This window comes from Cuculus canorus, chromosome 9, assembly GCF_017976375.1.
Source record: "Cuculus canorus isolate bCucCan1 chromosome 9, bCucCan1.pri, whole genome shotgun sequence".
NCBI classification, from domain to species: domain Eukaryota; kingdom Metazoa; phylum Chordata; class Aves; order Cuculiformes; family Cuculidae; genus Cuculus; species Cuculus canorus.
The window spans coordinates 11233679-11251961 of record NC_071409.1 but is presented as its reverse complement, the minus strand read 5'-3'; positions in this window follow the sequence as shown (position 1 = coordinate 11251961).

Below are 18283 nucleotides of genomic sequence, written 5' to 3'. Positions count from 1 at the left end.
TAGGCTGAATTTCTCTGTAGAACTTCACTGAAGAATATAGAGGGATTTTGCAGTTCCAGAGTCACACATCTCAGGAATTTTAAAGGATGGTATCCTCAATGTGTTTGGGGCAACCCAAACAGAAAAGGGAGCTAATTTTACTCTTCTCCTGTAGGAGTCTGCCGTATGACATTTGGAATCCTTGCCATGACTTGATCCAGTTACTTCAAAGATTGGAGGTAGGAGTGTTCAGATGGTAGTGCGGCAGGGACAAGGGAACAGAGGAGGAAGGGAAAAATTAATCCTCATTATTTATAATATTGAGAAAAGCTGCAAATTTAACCAAGTGTTTCCTGTCCCACGTGTTCTCTTTTTATTGGTCTCTAAGTGCGAAAATGTTTATGATTGGGTCTCCAGCTGGAACGTTATTTAAGAAAATGAAGATCTGACTATGCGATATTCATAGGTGTGAAGATATCTTTGCACATGCCTCATAGGTGTGAAGCCCTACCAAGCAGCCACGGGAATGATTTCCCGCTCCACTTTCTTGGCAACATTAGACATTTTTATACAATCAGGCCTTAGGGTGCCACACATTCCTCTTTCGTAATGCTGCTGAGCTCAGCAGTGCTGTTTTTGTTCTGCATGAGTTCTAACTTGGAGAGAGGGAGGCTGCAGAACAGAAACAAAAGTGACTTAGAGTATCATAAGCCTTGTGGGAAACTTCTTTCCAAAGAGTTGTGAATGATCAAAAGATCAGAAGTTTGTTTTACCTACCTAATGATCTGTAGAGTCTGGAACTACAGAAGAGAGAGAATTTCTCCTTGCAGAACAGAAATTTTTATTTGAAGTGGTAAAAGCTCTGGATCTGCTGCTTTCCTGTGGGCATCACTGGTGGGCATTCCAATGTTGCCTTTCTTTGGAATTTATAAGGTTTGTACTGCTTTTTAAAATAATTTCTCTAACAGTTATGCAAATAAAACATATAGGGGTTTTTGTTGATTTGGGGTTTTTTGATTTTTTTTTTTTAGAAAGGGGTCACACATTTGAAAATTAATATCATATTTTCACAGAGATTCTCAAGATCTTTGTGAAAACCTTATAAAATGTGCACTCTCTAGAAACTTGTCATCGTTGCAGCTGAACAAATGTTGATGTTTTAGCTTTTTATGGATTTGGCTGTTTTTTTACATGGTTTCTATAGAGATCCTATTACCTGAGCCTAGAATTAAAATGGAAGGGGGAAAAAGTGTTGAATATATTTTGTGTGAGCTGGTGAGTATAATTTGAATCCTTCCAGCCTTTGAACTCAATTGCTGAACACGTTTGCTGCTGTGCCACTGGAATTCCATCTCTCAGGAAATGGAAGTGCCCTCTTGAGACGCTCACACGCTGGGCAAGGAGCAGGCAAGCCTAGCATGCTGCCACCCCAGTAGTGCTGCTTGCAGGGACAACCGGCATGCACCACTCTGCACCACTGCGGCCGGAGGGCAAACAACGTACAGGCAGGAGGAAGGACTGCAGACATCGAGGTCAAAGACTCGGGTTCTGTGAGGGTCACCAGCACAAACTTCTGTGGGCAGAGGCGTGTGACTTTTACGTCTCTGAGACTCAATTTCCCAGTCTATAAAATAAGAAACACACCCAGAGCATATTCAGAACAGCTGCAGTAGTTTGCTTCGTCTCAGCTATTCATTAACCTCAGCTAAAACATGTATCTGGCATGGGAACGGCCCCAGTTCAGCTCAGGGCGAAAGCAAGCAGACCAGCTTAAACCATCTCCAGCAGTTTTAGCAGACTGACAGTAGTGCTGAAAACTAATCCCTTTGACTCTGCCCTGCTCTGGACTGGGAAGTACCACCGCTTAGATAACAAGCTGATAGAGGATATTTGTTACTATAGCTGCTTGTGCTGCATGGAAATACTCTGGGAGTGTTTATATGGATACCACTGGAACTTGTCATAAAACAAAGTCAGACTGTCAGGAAGGCTGAGGAGACCTGACCTAATACAAAAATGTTGGTAAATAGTACTTATGCGCCCTAGTGCTTTTCTTCATTCCTCTAATTCAAAGATCTCATTTTTTTTGAGTTAGATTTTGATCGTTTAAATTCATAGCTTTGGGTCAGACCTATGAATAGTTCTTTCAGTGTTCAGACAAAATTCTTTGTGTCTGTAGTTTTAGGACAGCATTTATTGCTTATTATCTGAAATAAAAGGCCAGATTCCGCTCTAAATGGTGTTGGCTCAGACTTAGAAGGATTATGCAGAAACCAGTGCAGTTGCTCCAGATTCTTACTGATGCAAACATGTCCTGAAGTCAGCTAGTAAATAACTTAGATTTGTGTGCTACTTTCCAAGGAATTTAATGGTATCGTAGTCTACATCTACACCAGGAACCTGGGAGCCTGTCCTTGGCCACTTTGTCCTTTGGCTCCTCACTGGAGCAAGACCTTGGCATTCAGCAGCCTTTCTCCCCTCCTTTTCCTTGGAAGGGAAAGCTGGGGAATGTGTGCTGGATGGAGCTGAGGCACATTTTGACAGCTGCTTGTTCTGATGAAGAAACAGCAAAGACCTCAGGGCACAGGATGGCACACGATGGCACACACTCAGAAATGCTGCCATAAAATGAAATTCTGTGGTAAACCTTTCTGCAAAGTGTAAGGTCTAAGTGTAGAAAGCGTGGACATCACGTTTGCTTTAAAGCCTCCGTAGCACAAGCAGCAACTTAGCAACATCATCTCTACAGAAAAGTGAGGGTGGGAAAGAGAATTAGCCCACCCAAACTCTGTCCTTCCCTTCTGAGCTCTGCAGTGTGGCAGTGATTCCTTGGTGACAGATCACTTACTGCAGAAGATTCCTCACCTGCTCTCACCTTACCCCAGGGCACTAGCAGGTTCTTTCGGTATAACAGGCTATGCCACGGAGTGCAGTCTCAGTACAATTATGGACAAAACTTGTAAATAGACATTTATAAAATTAAAAATTTGTGTGTAACATCGCATAGAGTGGAGAATTCAATGTGTGTGTAAAAATGTATTTTAGGTTACCTGAATGGTCCAGGACTGAACTTGCCTATTGAATTCAGGTCATGGAGAGGATCACGCAGTTTATAGGAACAAGAAGAGATCTCAACAAGTAACGGGGAAAGAAAAAAATGGAAATGTAATAGTGAAATATGAGCAAGCAGTCTGGCTGCAGTGAAGCATGAGGATGCTACGTGGAAAACAAAGGTGGAGGTAACTCCACTTCCCCAGTCCCATGGCTCAAAAATGGGTGAGTCTCTATGTCAAGTGATCATTCCAGAGGTGTCTTGTCTTGATTTCTCTCCCTGCCTCTTAAATACAAGAAATTTTAGGGAGACTGTAACTGCTTTAAAGTGTTTTATTTGCTCAGTACTGAATAATGTTCCAAATATAAGGCTTTCAGCTTTGTTATTCACTTGCGTCATTGTTTCCTCAAAGCATCTCCTGATTTCAGAGGCTCGCTGACTCCAGAACAGTACAGGGTAAGCTGGATCTGAATGAGTTTCACACTGTCCTAAGTGCAAATGGTTCCTGTTGAACTTAAAGATGAAAACCTTGAGGCTGAGATTCTGGTCTTAAACCATGTTTTGTTCCACATGAAAAAAAGCTCACTGAAGCTTCATTTGTGGCAAGGCATTTTTTTATTGAAAATAGTTATTCTGTTGGTTTTTGAGAGGACAACACTATACCAACTTTGGAGAGCATCTTGCTCTTTCATGCTCTTTAGGGAACTGGGATGTTTCTTGTATGAATGTAAATAACCTGACTACAGATGACAGATTCCAGTTCTTATTTTTCAAAAGTTCACATTTTCTTGTCTCTGAGGGGTCAGCTGAAGTACTTAGGAAATACGATTGCTTCAGTGGAGAGGGAGACTTCCATAAATATGAGGAAAGGAAAGACATTTATTGTATTTTTCTAAGAAATAGTTCCCTCTAGTGTGTAAGTTAAAGCTTTGTAAATTTAGGGAAAGCATAATTTCAATAGTAAAATGTCCTAATTATTTGGCATTGTCAAGGTGTATTTTATGAAGGTGTATGTTGTTCCAGTTCTTAACTCTGTTTGGTTTAATTCCAGGAGACACACAGTCTGTGTCTTTTTGAATTTCGGTGTTACTCTTTCCTTTTCATAGCCAACTTTTTTTCCCTTTCTGAAATGTGTAGCTTGGAAACGAGGTTCTTTTAATGAAGCTTTTGAGTCTCACAAAATATGATTAATCTGATTAGTGGTTCAGACTCTTTTTATGCTTACATTAACTAACACAAAGAGCCCCCCTACAGGTTAAAGTTTAAATGTGGATTACCAGATAAAGCTAGTCCTGACGAGGTTTCTATGGTGCAAGGAAAAATTGAATTTGCCTTTCACCTCATTTCAGCCTTTGTCATCCTGGTTTTTGCCCTTCTCCGTCATTCACTGTGAGGATATTAATTTTGCAGTAAAATCTTTAAGCAATTATGCAGATAACTTGGAAAAAGCAACACACAAACACAATAAGAAAAGCTTAACTGAAAAATGGACTCCAGATATTCATTAAAACCAGATGGCAACATTCCTAGCAGCATAACTTTGGATGTTTGGACTAAATTTGGATTGATGTGTCACAACCAGATGACAAAAATGAACCACTCTCATATGATTGCATGTGCGTATTGTACATTATGTTTACAAAGTAGTGAAGTATAGTAACCAGTCCGTTAATGTCTTTTTTGATAAACAGCTAAGAAAGGCTATCCTTTCACACACAAACACATCCATCTTTAGATAGCATTCCTCTGTGGGAGGCTTGCCTTCAATTTAACAGATAATGAACTTCTTCAGATGAATCAGAAAATTGATAGTGAAATGAAGTTTAGTATTTGGCAGTGCAGCATCTACCCATGCAAGGATCTTTATAGTATCAAAATGTAGTTTATTAAAATTGCTCATTTTTTTTAAATTTTTCATCAGTCTAGTAACTCTAGCTAATTTTTATCCCTAATCACTTTATTTTGCAGATTATTTTTATTATTGCTCTTTTAGAAATAGCTATAGGAAATTGGAGAGAAATAGCACCTGCAAAGAGTACTTAATTAAAAGCATGATTGTGTACAGGGGTTTCCTATATATTTCTCTCTGAACAATGAAGATTGAAAGGTGTTTTTTCTTTTTTTTATTTGGCATGCTCCATATGATTCAATAAAGAACAACTAACATTGCACACCAGCCACAGTAGACTACAGTCTCCCCTCAGTGAACACATGTAATTCCCATTACTGCTAATGGGAGATGCATGTCCCTACACAGAGGCAAGAGGGTTCTTATATGTACATGTCATACATATGAAATTATCTGGCAGGGAAAGAGGTGTCTAGACCTGACAAATTGCCAGGAGGCATTTTGTTTTTCTGTTAATTGTAGTAATTATTTATCATGCATTAAAATAGTGCCCTTAATTTGCATGGCACTGTGCGCAACACAAATAAGCTGTATTCACTGCTGAAAGGAACATACAACGAAAAGATGACAGACAAGTACAATGTGAGGCATTGGTGCATCCACTTCCCCGAGCTAAGGATTTTAAGTGGAAGCCACGATCCACTTCCCAGAGATAAGGATTTTAAAAGAGTGGAAAGGCGAGAGACCTGTTCTGGACAGGGGGCAGTGTGAGCACGGCTGAAGAGCCCTACTCTGCCAGAAGTGGGGTGAAGGGCTTGGGAAGAGCCTAGGGAATTGAAATTAGTGGCTGAGGCGGTGGGTTGGGGGTGGTCTGCCTACCCTCTCAGGAGGGATGGCATGGGCTGTGAATGCCACCACTGATGAGAATTAGCGGGGGGATCAGAACAGGCGGTGTGCTGGTAGTGCAGGGAGAAGGTGAGCTCAGAAGCAGCTGAAAGGCAAGCCTGGAAGAGAGAGAGCAGCAGTATGCAAGTTGAAAGATGAAACAGTTTTGGTTAAACCAGATGGAAAGCAAGGCAAGTGCTATATATGGAGGGCAGTTTAGCCAGGAGCCGGAGAAAAAGGTCTTTTCTGCAACAAAGAGACAGGGACACTAATGGTTCACCATCGAGTCTTTTATTAATCCTTGCTTATGTAGCCTTGACCTCTCCCTATTGTTAGTTCTATCTAGACTCAAGAGAATCTATTTTTTTTCTTGTCTGTAAATACGTTTTATATGAGCACACATCTCTGCATGTATTTTACATTGGTGTCAGGCTGTGCCCTATAGACAGTGAGTTGCTGGCCAGTGCCTGGAAGTGTTGTGGAAATTGGTAGCAAGGGAAGATGTGCTATTGTTCCCACTGTGGGAAAGGCTTCTTAGATATCAGGAGTCCTTGCAGGATGCAGAATGTCCCACCTGGGGCAGAACTTTCCACTAGAGGTTGGCACGTCCTGACATCCCAAGGAATCTATGAGCACAAAACCAGAGCAGAACAGGCGTCTCCCATCCTGCCGCTCATGGAAGTACTTGTATTGTAATTAAATTTAATCTGAGTTCATGAAATGTTTATGAACCTGGAACAATTGTATAAAGTTTCAGTCAGTTGCACTGCAGTTTCATTTGCATATTTATTTCTGGGAAGGAATATGGGCCTTCAAATACTGCAAGAAAAGACTTTTTTCCCATTTTTTAAAAAATTTTAAGTTGGTCAAAGGTAGATTACTGAAAATTCTTGGGTAAACCTCAGGATTAAGAGAAGCTATTTGGACTCCGTTTTCTCAAAAGAAGTAGCTACAAGCTTGTGTTATCTTTGAATCAGATGAAAAATAACTGATGGCAATAACCAGTGGCAGGCCTCCCAAACTGTCAGCTAAGGGCTTCGTTATGTATTCTTTCTCCCAGAAGGATTACCCAGGAGAGTGCAAGCGAGGAGTGCAACTGCGTAAGTGCTGCTCTAGAGATGCTTGGAATGTGTTTAATTCAGCAGAAGCTGAAGGCAGTTAGAAAGCTACACATTCATTTCTAGAAGGCAAAAACCAGCAGATAGAGATACTATCTGAGGACCTTAGATTACATGGCTTCTTAAGCTACTCCGGTGATGTAGGTAGTTTGGAATAATCTCTTGACCTTTTCAGGCTTCCTCTGCCATGATGGTTATACGTATCTGTGTAAAATGATAGGTAGTTTACAGCTTTCCTTCCCTGGGGTGAAGCTGATTTACAACATGCTTCACGTGTAATTTGGCTGTAGAAGAGGCAGATTTACACTTTTGCTTTTTGGCTATGATGAGAACTGTTATGTGGAATGTGCATGTTCTTAATTTGTTTCTTCTTGGAGACACAGGGCTTGCTGAGACTGATGGTAGGCTGAAGTAATCCACTGACCTAATATCTAGACCTAGACAGGTTAGATAATCTTCTGAATGTATGCGTATTTATTTTCCTGAGTCAATGGAGTTATTGTGTTTGAGCCAGTCCTGACTTCCACTCAGTGGAAAGATTGGGCAGCTACTTCCCTTTCTCCTACTCCTCCTTCTTCTCCTTCTGTGAGGGCACTAATACTTCAACTTAATCGTGCATTGAGAGATCCTGAAATAGCAGGCCTTGGCGGAGATCTTAATATTTTCTGGGATGTTTTCTGGAAGGTGGACAGGCACACATCCTTACTTCTCTGCTTCATCTGTCTGGCAGAGCTCCAAATCTATACATCTAATTTATCCTCTTTCCATACTATCACTACAAAGTGGAATTCATATACTTAGCAAACCACCAAGACTTCTCCGCTTTGATCTGGTACAATAATTCAGGATTCCTGCACAGTTCTGTAGTGGTCCCTGCTGAGGTGTGGGCTAAACCAAGGAAATGCTGTGGCTTCATGAACTCCAGGATGGGATTTACCCTTTCCTGGAGGATCTAAAAGCCTGGTGATTTTTGACTGTGGAAGGGAGGCTCTAGGTACAGCCTTGCATCAACAAACCAACAAATTCAGTGCAAGTGAAAAGGGCTCTGCATCCTTCCCTGCCGAGCCTGACTGTATGGGAGGAGAAACTATGAGTACTGGGCTATCTCTCTTACTGCTCTGACCTCTTACAGCATGGTGCTTGACCAAAAGCCTACTTATATGGCTCTGACAGCTGCTTATGCCAGCGATATCAATGCTGTCATGCTCTGGGGACTGCATCTACATCATAGCTCCTTGCAGCAACCTGCAATCAATATCTATTATCCTCTTACCTTGTAGGGCACAGTGCTGGTCCTGAGCTGATAGCTCATATTTTGGAACATTCGGTGGGTAATATCCCACATCTCAGGATGTTAGGCAAGGGGTTTGTATTACATCAGCTGAGATGGTACTTGATTTTTAGGAAGGCTTGGAACAGGATCACCATCCACCATGGAACAGGAAGGACCAGGACGTAAAGTGGGGTGAATTGCTTCTTTTCTACATGTATACCTTTCATCCATCAAAAATTTTAAGTATCTATCCAGAGAATGGATGTGGTGGATGCCTTGTAGACCGACGGCAACTGCTGGTGACTGTAAGCACAGCGTCTGTTATTACTGTGCTTAAATTTTAATTATTTTTAAAAAACTAATGACAGAGGTCTGCTTATGAACAGGTATGGCCTGTTTTGAGTGCAGGGGTAGGATGAGGGCTAATGGTTTTAAGCTGAAATGGGGAAGATTTACATTAAATATTAGGAAGAAATCTTTTCTGTGAGGGTGGGGAGGCACTGGCACGGGTTGCCCAGAGTCGTGGATGCCCCATCCCTGGAGATATTCAAGGCCAGGCTGGATGAGGCTTTGAACAACCTGATCCAGTGGAAACTATTCCTGCCTATAGGGGTTTGGAATTGGGTGATCTGTAAGGTTCCTTCCAACCCAACCCATTCTATGATTCTGTGATCCTCATTGTGAAAAATTTTCCTCTTGTTTTTCCCACTAGGAGTAGCTTGTACCCATTACTGCACATTTTCCATGTGACTCTTTGTAAAAAGGGAGTTTCCACCTTCTTTGTAGACACACTTTAAATACTGGAACATGGTTAGAAGGGACCCCTAAGCCTTCTTTTCTCAAGGCTCGATAAACCCCATTCTATCCGCCTTTCCTCATATAGCAGGCTTTCCAGTCCTTTGATCGTCTGTGTAGTCCTTCCCTGGACCCTCTCCAGCTTGTCCACCTCTTTTTTTGCATAGAAGGGACCAAAACTGAACACAGTGTTCCAGATGTGTCCTGACAATTGCTGAGTAAAGTGTGATAATTATTTCTTTATCTCTACTGGTGATGCTCTTGTTGGTTCAATCCAGCGTCCTGTTGTCTTTCTTCGCCCCAGCAGCACACTGTTCACTCATATTGAGTGTGTTGCGCATTGGGACTCACAGGTCTATTTCCACAGAGCTGGTCCCCAGCTATGTAGATCCCAGCCTGTGCTGCACTCCTGGAGTATATTTTCATAGGTGCAAGACCTTACACTTGTCCTTGTTGATCTTCATAAGGTTCTTGTTAGCCCACTCTTCCAGTCTATCCAGGTCTTCCTGCAGGGTGACGCTCACTTCTTAGGTGTCCACTTCCCCTCTCAGTTTGGTGTCATCGGCAAACTTCATCAGGGTGTGCTTGATCCCATCATCCAGATCAGTTGTGAAGATATTAAACAGCACTGGGCCCAATATCGATCCCACTTGTGACAGGTTGCCAGCTTGAAAAGGAGCTGTTTACCACGACCCTCTGGGTGCAGCCAGTTTCCCACCCACTGCACAGACCACTTGTCTGAACTATAATGCATCAGTGTATATACACACCCACATGTTTTTTGCATGTATAATGACAAAAAAATTATATCTATACAGGGAGAGTGTGTGAGCCTGTGACTTCCTGTTCCAGAGGAGAAAGTTATCTGTAGGTTCATTTATCCTTTCCTGATTGCTGACTTAAGTGAAAAGTGAACCTGGCCTTTACAACAATAATTTGCAATGTCATTGTTTTTACGGGGGAATTTTTAGATTACTTTAGAAACAAACTGTTTAAACCTATTTGAATCTGACATAGAATAATTGATGTTGATATTATTTTAAATGTTTTCAGTTACAATTTAGTGCAATGGGCACATGTTCTGTATTTCTGAGTGCATATATTTACAGTTAAAGCAGTGAGGAGCAGAATATGAACTTTTCTTGTTGGTATTAGAAGTGAAAAACATTAAGTCAGCTGTGGGAAAGTTTGTCCAAAGAAGCTTTATTTCCAACAAGTTAGCAGTGCATCTTTTCTTCCCCTCCCCCAAACTGTTGATCTTTTTTCCTGTCTTTTCTTTTTTTTTTTCCCTCTTTCGGACAGTTTGATATATATTCACATTGCTTGGCTGATGTTTCTTATTAAATTACAGACACATGTTGAGTTGAATCAACAAAGCTCACAAGTTGGACTCCGGTTTTCTTGCATAAGAGAAATCTCTTTATATTCTTTAGGACAAAAAGCATCGTGTATTTGAGTTCTCCAAAAGCATTTAATAAAGCATGAAAAGATATGACATCAATCCCACTAAAACACAAGGGCAAATGAATGATGTTACTGTAAATCTTTACATCAATCATGCCCAGGACTTTCGAAACAATATAGTTTTGTTTGCATTTCAGAAGTGACAAACAACTCTTCTGACTGGCTTAACATAGTCACTTTCTATTAGTCAAGACCAGAAGCAAGTCAGAATTAAAATGTGGCCCTTGGTTGCCAGGCAGCCGAGTTGTCTTGACATGGTGGTTAGTTTCCTTTTCATCGAGTGACAACAGTGAAATGAAAGAAGTTTTGAAAAACTTGATAATGGTTTTCAAAGGAGGAGGATAATTGGTGGGGCTAGCTTGTGCGGCTCTGTGTGGAAACTTTCGTCTGCAGTAAGAGAAGACTGTCACTAAAAATTTAAACTCTTGTACACAAACTTGACCTGGAATCTTCTCCAGGTTTTCACTGGTTCATTTGTAGAACACTTCTCTCAGTCCAAGGGGTGCTGGGATGAAAGCGTTAGGACAGATGGGTAAAGCCCCAAAGGAAGAAAAGAATCAATAGTTGTGATTTAATCCATCAGTGAAAGGGAGGAATTAAGTAAAATCTTTAAAATGGGGAATTTGTAAAAGATCTTTTGATAGTACCTATAGCTGAAAATAATTTATTATCTGATCGCTGTTGAAAGTTAATGGCATTTAGACTTAGAAAAGCATATTTTTGACACATTTTGCCAGATACTAAGCAATTTTCCTGCTGTTATTTTTTATATTCTCTAGACAATAGATAATTTAATTCAAACAAATTTTCCCAAGATGACAAAAACCTAAAGCGTAACAGGATGACTGCAAGGTAAGCTTTTGCTGCTGCTGTTAATAATGCAAAAACTAATGGGACATTAATATTAATAATCATATAAGTTGATATGAAGTAATATTTTTGTTAAACTGTTATAAAAGTCAAATGTATGCATAGCTGTCCATATCATTCATTTATTAAAAGAAAAGGCGCCGGGGGGAGGGCGGGGGGGGAGAAAGAAGCTCAGTAAAATGTACCCATAATGAAAGAAGGGACCAATTAGGGTTGGATTAACATTCATGGTTATTTACAGTTGTTTTTGTACTTGTTCTTGTGCTTTGACTTCCTAAAATTTCACAACCCAAAGATTTAGAAAAATGGGGTTGTTTAGACGCGAGGTGCAATGAAGTGGCTGCAGCCATTGTGCAGACACCACCTCTCTCATTATACCCTCTCAATCAACACTCGGCACACAGGAAACCGCAATAAAGCCCATCTGCCACGGTTAATCTGCAGGCAAACCCACACCCATGTCTGTGCCCGTTACTCTCCAGCCTTATTATTCTCAGATCCAAAGCTTCATAAGGGATCAGCCAAAGTCCATTAAAGTAAATAATAGCTAGAAATGACAGGCTTAGTAAGGATTGGGAGGAAGTTGAAGACCAATCTGAGCTGTGAGCTCTGATTAATAGAGAAAAGCATTAGGAGAAAAGGGGAGAAAAATGACCTCAGCCTGCTCCAAAGAATTCCTGAACCTTGGTTGTTAGGGCAAGTGCTACCATCTGAGACGTTAGTGATCCTTGAATTTCCTTCACTTTGATGCAGCTCAAATGGGAAAATTTTGAAGGTTCAGCAAGGCCCCAGACCTCAGCTGGAAAGCCGTCTGGAGTCAACTCTGTCAAAATTCTCTTGTGGAAAAGAAAGCCTTTATTAGCTAGATTGCAACAAAAAACCCACAGCCTCTAATAAGAAAAGAATGCATGCTATAGATTGCATATACATTAATTATTAGAGGGTATTTAATTTTCTCATCTGTATCCAAACGTGTGCAAAAGATCTTTTAAATTACTAGCCAGAGTGTGTTTAAAATAAAAAGGCATAAAACAAAACCAAACAAAAACAAAACAAAAAAGAAGAAATAAATATCATCTCATATTGTTTTTCTTTATTCAACTTCATTTTTAATAGAAGATTCAGTTCATTGACAGTTGATAGAATCTGAGAGGACTGGTGGATAACATTGATGGTTGTGAAGATACTGCATGTAATGTTTGCTCTCCATTATCTCAGCTTTGTGAAGTACACGAACAGATTATAAAGAAACCAACACCAAGTCAGTTCTGCACAAGGATTTCTTTTTCTAGTGCTCTAAACCCAGGAACTTGGGCAGTTTGAAAATATTTTGTGCTGTTTCTTTGCATAAATTACCTACTTCTCTTTCAAGCATACAGCTGGAATATGTTTTATTTTGATTACTGAGGAGCATGAACAGTCATTTACTGTTTATCCTAGTATTTACTTTTAATGCTTTTTAAAAATCCTTTGTATGATCAAAACAGTGGATTTACCACTGCACCTTTTCAACTTCAGCTGAACGAAACCTTGTAAGTAATTTTAGATCTAGCTAAGGAATCAGCTTTGAACTGTTCAATCTCAGACAGCAACCCAAGCAAAACTATTCAGAAACATCTGGCACAGCTGTACAGGTGGGGGGGTTTTGTCCCTGATGATTTTTGGGTGAAAGATATTAGTGATCTGAATGAGGGTTTCTTGTCAGGGCAGCTTATGTGATGATATATTCCTTCTAAAAGTTTATGTTACAGTATGCAGTTTTCATAAACAAGGTGGAGAGGATGGTGGTTAAAATGATGACGCTGCCATGATACTGCTGATAACTTAGCTGATGCCCTGTTCATGTGCACATGATGCAATTTTCATATTTTAATCTTAAGTAGAACCAGAAATGACAATTATGAAAAGACAAAATAGATACCACCAACAGCTGTAATTGCTATCTACACTGCTCAAGGATGGGCAAAAGACCCAGTAAATCAATATTAAGATCTCTACATATGCAGGTATCACAACAAGGACATCATATAACATCATTATAAGAAAATCCTAATAAAATTTGGACAGTTATTCGAAAGAGTACAGGATGAACATGGAGTATGTGTGTGCAGCTAACTAGTTCTCTGTAGCTTCAGCTGACATCTTAAGAGCAAAGAAATGCCTGCCTGTATAAAAGCATCAGTGTCTTTCCATGCAAAAAACCCCACACCATGTATCTTAGGAAAAACAATTATCATCTCTTTTTTTGTTATTTTAAATAGATTAATAATAGTGACAATACCTTTACTAGTGGCAATTTCAACATTTTTCTCTTGGTTGTATAGGAACTATAAGATTGTGAAGGATGAAGTGGCATTGGCATTCTTTTAAAATGAGTAAGCTGCAGTGCCTGAAATGTAGATGTTTTATTTGGAACATTGGGCCTAACTGCTCAAACTGTGTGCCTTCTCAAACAATTCCATATTAAAAATTAAAAATATTTCCGTGTTCAAGAAAATGTACATGTATTTCATTGGAGTGGAAGCAATTAATATTATTATGCGGCTTGTGCATAAGGCTTTGTAGTAATTAAAATACAATCTGTGCAAGATCTGTGTGCCACTAAATATTCAAGGCACTAAGGTAACTAGAAAAAGCAATAAACAAACTGAATGTGGAGAGACAAGACAAACAAAATGCTCTGTTTATTGACTTCCTGTGAAAATGAACAAATAACCTATTTTGCTTTTTATAAATTATTTTTAAATGCCTCTATGATATTGCAAGATGATACATAGAAATCCTGCTTATAAAGTCTGACTTCACCTATAACCTTTTAATGTCTTTATGCAAGTATTAACTTCTCTGCTTAATGTAAACCAGAATTAGCCCAGCATTTCTTGACACGCATGTGTCCAAGGTATATCTCCTTTTGACCATGGTATAAGCTACCAAATGTGGTTTTCTGTACTCCTCTTTCCACAGCACTAAAAGCGAGGATCACGTAGCACATCACGGGTACCTCCGTTCATTTTCTTTTATTTGCTGAAAGCAATGCATTTTCACATATACTTTTTCTCTTGTTTCCAACTATAAGGCTGGCTAATACTAATTATATGTACAGTACTTTCCTCTAAGACCTTAGCCTCACACTGGAGATACATTTGGTTTTCCATATAGTCCTAATCCAATGAATAAAGAGGAGCCAGAACTGTTTAGCAATAATTTTTCCTATTTGTTTAATGAAGGTATAAATAATACTATAAATTCAAATGGGTTTGGGGATTCATTAGTTTACACAGAAATAGAAATAATAATCTCTCAGCAATCATCGACCAAATAATCCATCAGTCAAGAGAGTCCATTGCTGGAATCAAACACCTTTCTGTCTGTGAGAATTTCAAAAAACATATTGTGGCATTGAATTCATATTTCTCTGTTTATTTTATGGGAACTCCAGTTTACAGGTTCCTCTTATGTTATTGGCTAGTCTTCCTTGGATATTTTCTTGCAGGTTATATGCTTAAATATATCTCCAGCCCACAGATATTCCTATAAATTTTGTTTATTTTACTCTAAGCTCCTTATTTCTTACTATTATAGAAGGAATATTTGGAACATGAATTTGTGCACACGGAGGCAGAGATTCACCTAATTTCAAAACAGAGAGAGAATGACAACTTGTACTTTTCCATCATTTTGTATGCAGTTCATCAAAAGGCAATGTGGTCAAGTTTTTTTTCCTGTAAAATACGAGGAGATTGTATTTTCTATAGCGCAATCCACAGAATGATGTCACCTCAAGTTTTGTTTAACACCTGGCGTATTGCAAAATCCCGTATCTGTTACACATAACTGGCCTGTTTTAATGAACGACTGTCTGGGGCTGTTTCAGTATGGTGCAAATGTAAAGACTAATTCTGGTTACTTCTTTTAATTTAAAGTTTACTTCTTTTAATGAATTTCTGCAGGGAAAATAAGCAGCTTATGCTGGTAAGATGATAACGCTGTATATTTTCAATAGACACCGTTCCCCCTCCCCCTCAGTGAAGAGATACTGAAAATCTATCAATCCCAACAAAAAGCTTATGACTGTAAAAATTTCTGGGCCATCTTTGGTATAATTTGTGGAAGTTAGGGCCAATTCACTAGCCATAAGGCATCTCTGGCCTTTAGGTTCCCTAGCATTTTTGACACCCATCACCTCAGGGAGCCAGTTCTCACTTTGCCCTATTTATTGTCGCAAAAGCCTCATTTCTCGTTCTATTACACTGCAAGTGGTAAGCGCAAAGCCCTTCTCTTCCTTTTTTCCCCTTCTGTTCTTCATTATCCCCACTAGCAGAGAGCTTGCGCAGGGCATTTTTGCTAGAACTGTCAGGAACTTTTGCATCTGCTCCCTTCCTGAAATAGAAGGAAAACATAAATATTTGGCCCTAAGATAATTTATTTGTATGGGAACAGGAATTCAGTTTAGAGAATCCGTGTCAAGGACTCCCGTGAGTGTTTTAGACACCCCAGGATTACCTCCAAGAGAGCAGGGACTTCATTTCTACTGTAAACACGCTTGCAGTTCACCACAAACATGTCAATAATGGTAACAAATAGGCCCACTATGTCTCATACATCGAGTGCCAGAGGATGTGTGCAAAAGCTATTTTTAGAGATGAAGCAGGAAGACTCATTTTACTTCATGAGTAGCACAAAGATTAAAAAGAGGACAATTATTTTTTTTAATTGTACACAAGGTCAGGAGGAGAGGTTTATCAAAAATCTATGGGAGTAAAGGGGAAGAAATAGGAGAAATGAAATGCTGTTTATCCTGCCATTATCTTAACAGTCTGTGTTTCTTTGGACAGTAATCACTGGACCCAGATGCTAAGGGTAAGTGATATTTTCCCACAAGCAGTTTCTGGCTTGTTGGCAGCTTTTGTAGGCAGTTGTGTTGGCAGCCTTGGAGCTGCCTCTGGCTCTGTTTTGTGGCTTTGCTCTTGATGGGCTGCCTGGGCTGCCCTGTGCTGCTGGATGCCATTTCCCTGTCAGCCCATGGGCTTTCAGACGCTTTACACTACACAAATCCCCTGTGAAATGGGTAAATGGGCTTGTCTAAGGCAGGAAGGGAATTTGTTTCCTGGCTGTCGTAGACATGAGGTGAATTACTACTTCAGGTACTTGGGAAAACTTCATCCATATTGCAATTTTTGGCTTCCCTAAGCTGTGATATTGGTCTCAAACACACAGCTAGGTACAAGCCCAGATGTTAGTCCTCGCTCCTTCCCCTTCCCTTTTTTTTTTTTTAACTGTATCTTTTATCACTGCTACTGTATTGTATGGTCTTTCACAAACTCTTTAATTGCACCCTACTTGTGATATGTTAAAAGCACCAGACTATCAGAAAGTAAATCCAGTATCTCAAATAAGACTCTAAGAGTAAAAAGAGACAAATTCTATACTACAGACAGAAAGCAGATTTTTTCCCCAGTATACCTGTAACTCAATCATGATTTAAAATTTTTTGAAAGCATACAAAATAAGCTATTTGTAAGTCATTTTGCATATTCTGTCTTGAACATGTAGATACAACTATCTTAAAATGTTTTTAAACATTGTTCCATCTATTAGATATGTATCTTGCTAAGCAGCCAATATACAATATTTGTTTTACATATTTCTTTTCTTGAAGAAAATCAGAATAATTGTATTTATAGAAGAGATTTATAAGTAAAACCCTTGGGCTTTTTAATAAATCAGGGGATAATATTATACATGCTTTTGTACTGTTTTCTATTTTTGCCCAGTGTGTTCTACTTCAGTTGCAGCTGAATTGAAAAAAAAAAAAAAAATTGCATTTCTTGAGTAGTGATTAACTTCTCCTTCGTGGCTTTCTAACTTCCAGTTTATTAATTCTGGATTTTTCATTAGAATCAGTAAATTGCCTATTTGTCAAATGATTATAATGAAAATGTAGAAAATTTTAGCGTAGTTTCACCTGCGAAACTGAATCTCTAGAGGTTTTTTTCCCCTAGTGCTCTATATGCTTTCTAGTGTGGTAGTTACCAGAAAGCTGTGAGATCACTTGTTACCTTCAACTGGAATTGTGTATGATTTTGAGATTACTTTTGTCCACAGAATTATTTCATGGAAATTCGTATACTGCAAATGTTCATTAATTGGCTGTTCACATGCTGTTTGCTTTGGTTTTTAAATAGAAATAATGAACTCACTGTAAATAACAAAAACCCTTTCAACCAATTTGTGTGAACTCTTTTACGCTTTGATGTCACCAAATCTGTGTAATTCTATCTCTGTCAGGAAATTACTACATGCCAGAGATTCCTATATGAAATGTTGACAGTCTATATTCCTAAAAATGTATGATTCTTAAAATTTATTTTTATTAGGCTGACATCAAAGACCACTGTGGGTTTCTTGGCCATTGTGAACCGATTGATAGTATTTTTATTCACCGTTAGTTCTGTAAGAATCTAAAAGAAGAAAAGGCTCCTCTTGCAAAGAGATGTTCTTGTTTATAATTTGCAGCATCTTTTTTTTTCTAAGTCACTGACAAATAAGCAGTAAAGGCTATTCTAAATCCAGGTATAGTTAGAATATTTTTTTTCTCCGATATATTTTTATCGGTTTCCTTTCAGGACTCGTGGCTTGTTACAAAATCTAATTCTAATGACCAGTCCTTGCTGGGTTCCTGCTCTGTGAAGATGTGTGCCCGCTCCCTAGGGTTTGCAGGACTGAACCTGTAGATTATGTTTATTTAACTCATAGTTTTAAAAAATCTGGTATGAAATTGCGTGAGTCTAGTGGAAATTGTCGTGTTGTTTCCAGCTTTTCTTCGTAGATGAGCTTGCACTAACACAAAACAAACAAAAAACCCCACCAAACCAAAACAAGAAAACGGAATAAACCACTAAAAGCAGGAAAGCCACAGTGTATAGTGTGAGCTATGCAGTGTAGGCACAGTCGTTGAACGTACCCCTAACCTATTTCTGAAACATTGCTTGCAAAAT